The sequence below is a fragment of the Carettochelys insculpta genome, chromosome 13 (genome assembly GCF_033958435.1).
Source record: "Carettochelys insculpta isolate YL-2023 chromosome 13, ASM3395843v1, whole genome shotgun sequence".
NCBI classification, from domain to species: domain Eukaryota; kingdom Metazoa; phylum Chordata; order Testudines; family Carettochelyidae; genus Carettochelys; species Carettochelys insculpta.
Window position 1 is genome coordinate 22158479 of NC_134149.1, and position 6487 is coordinate 22164965.

The following is a 6487-nucleotide window of genomic DNA, read 5'->3' on the forward strand; positions in this document are numbered from 1 at the left end:
CGCAATTCATGTGAATATGAGACTGTAATTAAAAAATAACATCAAATCATACTTTTTGTAACCCCTGTTTTAAAAACAGTGCACACACAATGCTTTGTAATGTGATATATGTGTACTGCAGGACATTCACAGACTTTTTACATACTCTGTTTCCTTGCACTTTGCATGTGTGTGTTTGTACCACTATCTTCCTGACTTTCACTCCTACCTACTTTAATTATGCCAATTTTACTTCATTTTTAATTTCAGATTTCTTTCTTAGAATGTTTGTCACCCTTCACAGCAGGAGTGGTGCAAGCTTCCTTTTCCTATCGAGACTTTATTAACACAATCAAAATGCAGACACAGTATCATATCCCACAATACACGGCACATATTAAAGGGGGAGTTATCCAACATTATGAGATCCCATATTGCTTGCTCTTTAAATATGACTTGTTCATTGTTGGGCTTTTAGATGTTCGCTGTTTATTAAAAATAATTAGGAGGGTTTTTCTTTTTTAACTTTGCAATTATAGCTTTGGGAGTCGCAAAGAAGTCCTTAAAGAGTTACATGCGGCTCCAGAGCCACAGGTTGCAGACCCCGGTCTAAGGCCTTTCAAGATATTATACAGGCTATGTATATATATCCTCTGTAGAAGTAAAATCTTTTATTCCCAGTATTGCACAATGATCTTTTATCAAGCCGTGATATCCCTCCTTGGCCTTTTCCCTTCACATCTCTTTGTAGTAAGGAATCAGTTTTAGTGCTGTCTTTTTAGTTTCCTGAATCAATAATTCATGCAGCTCAGAATGGATTTATGTAAAGGGCAGCTTGAATTAGTTCAGGACTGAAGGAGGGTTACAGCAGTCCAGAGTGTGGATGCTTTAAAGTATTTCCTGGTGGCATGAGGTCCACTGTGTAACTGGGGGTTGGTCTATGGTAGGGGAGAAAGTCAACCTACAATACTCAACTCTGGCTGTGAGAACAGCGTAGCTGGAGTTGACATATGCTAGATTGACTTTCTCTACCATCCTTACAGCAGGAGGTTGACAGGGGTAATTCTCCTGTCAACTTCCCTTACTCCTCACAATGAAGAAGAGTACTGGGGTTGACAGGAATGCCCTTAGTGTTCGATTTAGTGTACCCCTACTAGACATGGTAGGTGTGGAGTAAGTATAGGTCACTTTGTCACAGGAGATTATTTAATCGTTGAATGGAACATGAATGATGTGTCTTAAAGTTAACCCTAATCTTTTTTTTTTTTTTTGGGAAGTCGGGGGAAATCTAGTAGGAAAGGAGTCTCTTTCACTTCAGGCTGCACAGGGACCTAACTGCATGTTTTAAACACTGGAGGAAAAGAACTGAAATGTGTTTTGTTCATGATACTTTGGTAACTTCCTTGGCTGTCCCTATTCTGTATTCATGTAATTGATGTTGATATCAGTGCAGGTGCTGTCAAGTAATCGGGCACATATGAAACTGTATCCAGAGAGAGACAGATGTTTTCAGTACCCAGAAAATGGGACTATTGATGATGGTCACTATTTCGCCAGTCAAAAGAAATGGGGCTTCCGCATTTTATAGTGAATTAGAGATTTTGGTCTGGAACAAGCCTGTACTTTATTAATATCTTTGAAAATTGAATATGGGATCCAAGTGGGACTGAGACTTCTGTCTGAATACCCAGCATAAATACATTTACACAAGAAAAAATCAGTTGGAACAGAAGATGGCACATGGCTGAAATTGCACTGACAAGTGTTCAGTGGACTGCAGAGACCTCAGCAGGATTGAAAATAATTTGGATTTGCTTGCTGTGCTCATTTGGACCAAACCTTCCCTGTTTAATATTATTTATGCTTCCCATTGAGCAGAAAATTCAAGGTTGTAGTGAAATCATCTGAAATTGGATTTATACAGTTTTGGGTCCAATCACAATAAAGATGAAGGCCTTCAGTACCCTTGTGGTGCAATCTGGTGTATGATGATGCAATGTCTGCATTGTGCTTTTCTTCAAAGAACTTTGCTAGTAACAACATCTTCATAACAATCCTGTGGTGTTATCCACTATTTTACAGACATGAGCAAAATCCAGAGCATGTTTAAGTCATCTGCCCAAAGCCACAATGGAAGTGTGTCAGAGCAAAGATTAGCCCTAGCAGTTTTTGGTTTTCTGGTTCTTTACTCAGCTGACTGATCAAACCACTTCTTTTGCTGATTGGCTCCAAGGTTATCTGTTTCTTTATTTCTGATTGTGCTGATCACCATATTATGTGTGCTTCATGAGAAATATTATTCGTAGTGCATTTGGGGCCAGTCCACATTACAAAATCACATTTAAGGTATTTAGTTGAATCAATTTGCTGTAAGCTTTACAAAATATTTCTGATGTAACTGGAAGGTTAATGATCCCTAAAGTATTATCCCGGTGTATAGATACTGCTTTTTAGGGCAATAAATGTTAACCTTTGAACATTTGCTTCGGCAAATAAAATTCAGCCTCATTTTGTGTACTTAACAACTTCTGATTGGACACACATAGCAACCTATAGCAAGCAAGCTGTCAGCAAACTGAAACAGAAATAAGGTAGGTCTTCAAAGTGATCACTTATCTCCCTCAATAATTCTTCTGCATGTAAACAAGATAGAACAGGCTCTTTTGCCAGATCCCTCATTCCTTGAATGGTATGTTTGTCTAGTTATAAAGAACAAGTGATTGTGCCTGGGTATATTTTTCCTTTCATACAGAAGCCTTTGAATCAAAGGCTTGAATTTCTTCTTTAATTTTGCAATGGAATGTTAAAGTACTCCACAGAGATATGAAAGAATAGGTAACTATGAACTTGATCTTGCAGGGTGTAGGGCACATTTTGCATGGTGCTGAACACGTTCATTTTCAGTTAATATCAATAGCAGCTGAAAGCACTTAGCACCTTGTCTAAGTATCTGAGCACTTCACAGGATTGGTCAAGAAGTTATTGTATGGGGGCACAGTAAGCAGAATCTTTTCCTTTATGTAATGTTAGGATTTTCAGATTTAGAATTTCAAAATATTTTACTGCTTTGGTCTCTAGTTTGTGTATGTGTGTCCTTTTTCTTTAGAAACATCTCTTTTCTCTCTGTTAAAAATCAACTGAGATCAAGCTTAAAATATAAAGAAGAAATCCCATATACAGTTGTTTGTACACAATGTATGTACAAAATTCCTTTAATTCAAAGTAGAATGACTGATGTTTAAGTTTCTGATGGGCATATCTGGATATGGTTGATATGGTTAGCAATGCAAATGGTAAATCACTTTGATAGCAAAATGCTGTCATCAAGAACCTGCAACCAAAGCACATTGAAATTAATGAGTATCTTTTCATGAACCTCAGAAGACTTTGAACCAAATCTCAATATTCTAGAATAGACTGGTTACAGTAACTTCTTGCATATTTTAATGATAAGTGATAACTTCACTATCTTCAGGTACCAAACATTGGACATGCAATGCAAATATGATTAATAAAATACATTACACATAATTTATTAGCAGTATATATGTCTTCATTCTGTGCCTCATTTGTGCCCAGTTCTGACCATTATGGACCTTGTACTTCTCCTCTATGTCTCATAGACTTTAAGGTCAGAAGGGACCATCATGATCATCTAGTTTGATGTCCCGTGCTCAAGCTATAGAACCTGACTCACCCACTCTTGTAATAGATCCGTCATCTCTGGGCTGGCTTACTTATGTCCTCAGATCATGGTTTAAAGTCTTCAAATTACAGAGAATCCACCATTTGTATTGGAGATTGAAACTCTCTTGTGCAGTACTCTCTTGTCTGGCCACATCCATGATCTGGCATGATTTTACTTCCCTAGACGACCACTTATCATGGGTGTGGCCAAGTTTCCTGTAGTCCCATAAAGTCTGTTTACAGCCACCAGTCCTGGCTCTCAGTGTTCTGTGCTGGTGTAGTTTACCTCTAAAAGACATTCAGGAGCCCACTAAGCGGTGGAAGTATTGGTAATTCTGCTAGACAATGTTGATCTCCCATTGTACGGCAAATTCTTTCATTCAGAATTGGTCTGGTCCCGAGTGTACCAGAGTAGAGAGGTTCAACCTGTAGTTTAAATCTGCAAACTACCTGTATCTTCTGCTATATAGAGGAAGGCAAAAAAAAAATTAGGTTCTCTGCCAATCTGATTATATTACTACTATTAAACCCTTGTACTCTGAGAGGAGCACTGGTCATCTACAGGTCTCCTCCACTTCACTCTGTCTTGGGGCAAAACTTATAGCTGACTCCAGGAGTACATCATTTGTTGTCCTTCAATCTCAATAGATCTTCTCCACATTGTTAGAGGTATTCCTTCTTTGCGTTTACCATGTGGGTTCCATTTGACAGCTTGATGGACTATGTCGGAAGGTGGCCTGGCCATCCCCACTTTCTTCTCTTGATTTGAATGTCCAGTGATTCTTGTCCTGCTCTGTTCCAAAGCTCTTCATTTGTGATAAAGTCTTGCCATCTGATGTGAAGGATGTACCTCAGGCATCTGCTTAACTTGTGATTTGAAGACTTTTTAGTATGCCAGGTTTCACATCTATACAAGAGCACATTCTTCACATTTGTGTTGAAGATCTGCAGTTTTTATCTTTACAAATATTATTTGTTAACTCTATATGGAATGGAGAGTCTTGAATGTAGCTGTTGCTTTCCCTGTCCTGGGATATTTTTATCTGTTCTTCCATCTCTGCCAACAATACTTCCCAAGTAGGTGATCTGCCATTCTGACCCATGGAAAAATTTTTTTCTGACCCCAAATATGGCAATCACTTAGACCCGGAGCATGTGGGCAGGACTCCTGGGAAAGAATCTTCTGGGTTAAGTCAGACCCCTCCTCATCATGGCAGTAGGAGCTTTCAAACCATTTCTAAGTGTTAGTGGAGTGACTCTGTCACACAAATTGCCATGGTGAATGTCTTCCTGTGCACATACCCCCAGGAAGAAGAACAGCAACAGTTCAGACTTCCCTTAGTCTGTGGAGCTAATCTGTATGACCCTTGATATGGAAGGGCCAGTTCTAGAGTTTAGCCGTAACACCTTATGCTTCTCGTGCTGACCAGGCAGGCAATTTTAGAGGGCATTCTGTGATACAGATACATGCCTACTGGAGCTGGACTAGGACCTCTAACCTTATTTCACTTAGGCCATTGAACAACCATGATGTGTTTATAAAAACTGATCCTTCATGGTCTAAACACCATTAAAATTGATTTACTTGGAAGGGACATTATCAGCCACCTTAGCCATCTTATTGTCATCATAACCCCTCCAGCTCTACTAAATATTTAAACTTGATACCGTAATTATATTAAATAGCAGACTTATGATGAAAATACTTTCTGCAGTAGGTTAACATGTTGGAAACATTTTTTGAAAAGTCACTTTATTTTAGAGTTCTTTGTATACAAAGTAATTTTTCATTACCCACATTAGCTCATCAAAATAATATTATGATATATAATTAGAAGAAAACAAGAATGTACATACACAAAAACCAAGATTTGGGGTAAAATATTTAAAAGTGTCTATGTAATTTGGAAATCTATGTCCCATTTTTGAAAGTGTCTTAGGTACTTAAGAGACATTGTTTTAATGAAAGTCAGTGGGACTTAGGAGACTGTCACTTTTAAAAATGAGACATAGGTGCTTTTAAAATTTTTACCCTTGGTACCTAAAGCTATGCACCTAAATCTGTAGACAACTAGCTATATAAGTAGCCACACTTTCAAAAGTGTTGAGTACCCCACAGCTCCCACTGATGTCCATGAGATATTGGCATTTTTGAAAAAAATCAGGCCATGTAGGTGCCTAATTATAGATTTAGCACCTCAGTATTAGGGTTCCCATTTCAAATAATATTGACCAAAGTTTTTTTTTCTTGAAGCAAGACACTAGTTTCATTGTCTCACAAAATCCAGTTGTTCCCTTAAGTATATCTAAGTTTTAAGAATTTTTCTCCCGTTGCTATTTCTTTAAGAAACAAAATGAGCGGAACTTATTTCTCTTCCACTATGAGTGAAACTGGGTCAGGAATCACAGCTCCATAATGTTTTTCCAGAAACATTTATGGGATGATTTGAAGAGCGCACGTTTATTCTAGTATTTATTTAGCCTTGGGAGTGATTTCTGTATTTTTAAAAAATTAAGCTGTATCCCTCCCCTGAATAACTCAGCAATCTGTAGTCACCTTGATCTAGGTTTTCAGTCAAGTAGCCCAAAGTGTGAATTAGTTTTTCAAGGCCAAATCCTGGACCTATGTGCAAAGCCTAAAAAAGCAAGATTAGACCATGGAACCTACATAAGGATGAGTAGGGGGAGGAATGTTCCCTCTTAATCCAGTGACAAGGCAAAGAGCATGTGCACTGTACCTGTTTTGCCCTTGCACATCCTTTGACTAATGGATCCACATAGTAGCAGAACAACTGGCCACCCCTTTGTTCCCAGCCACCCT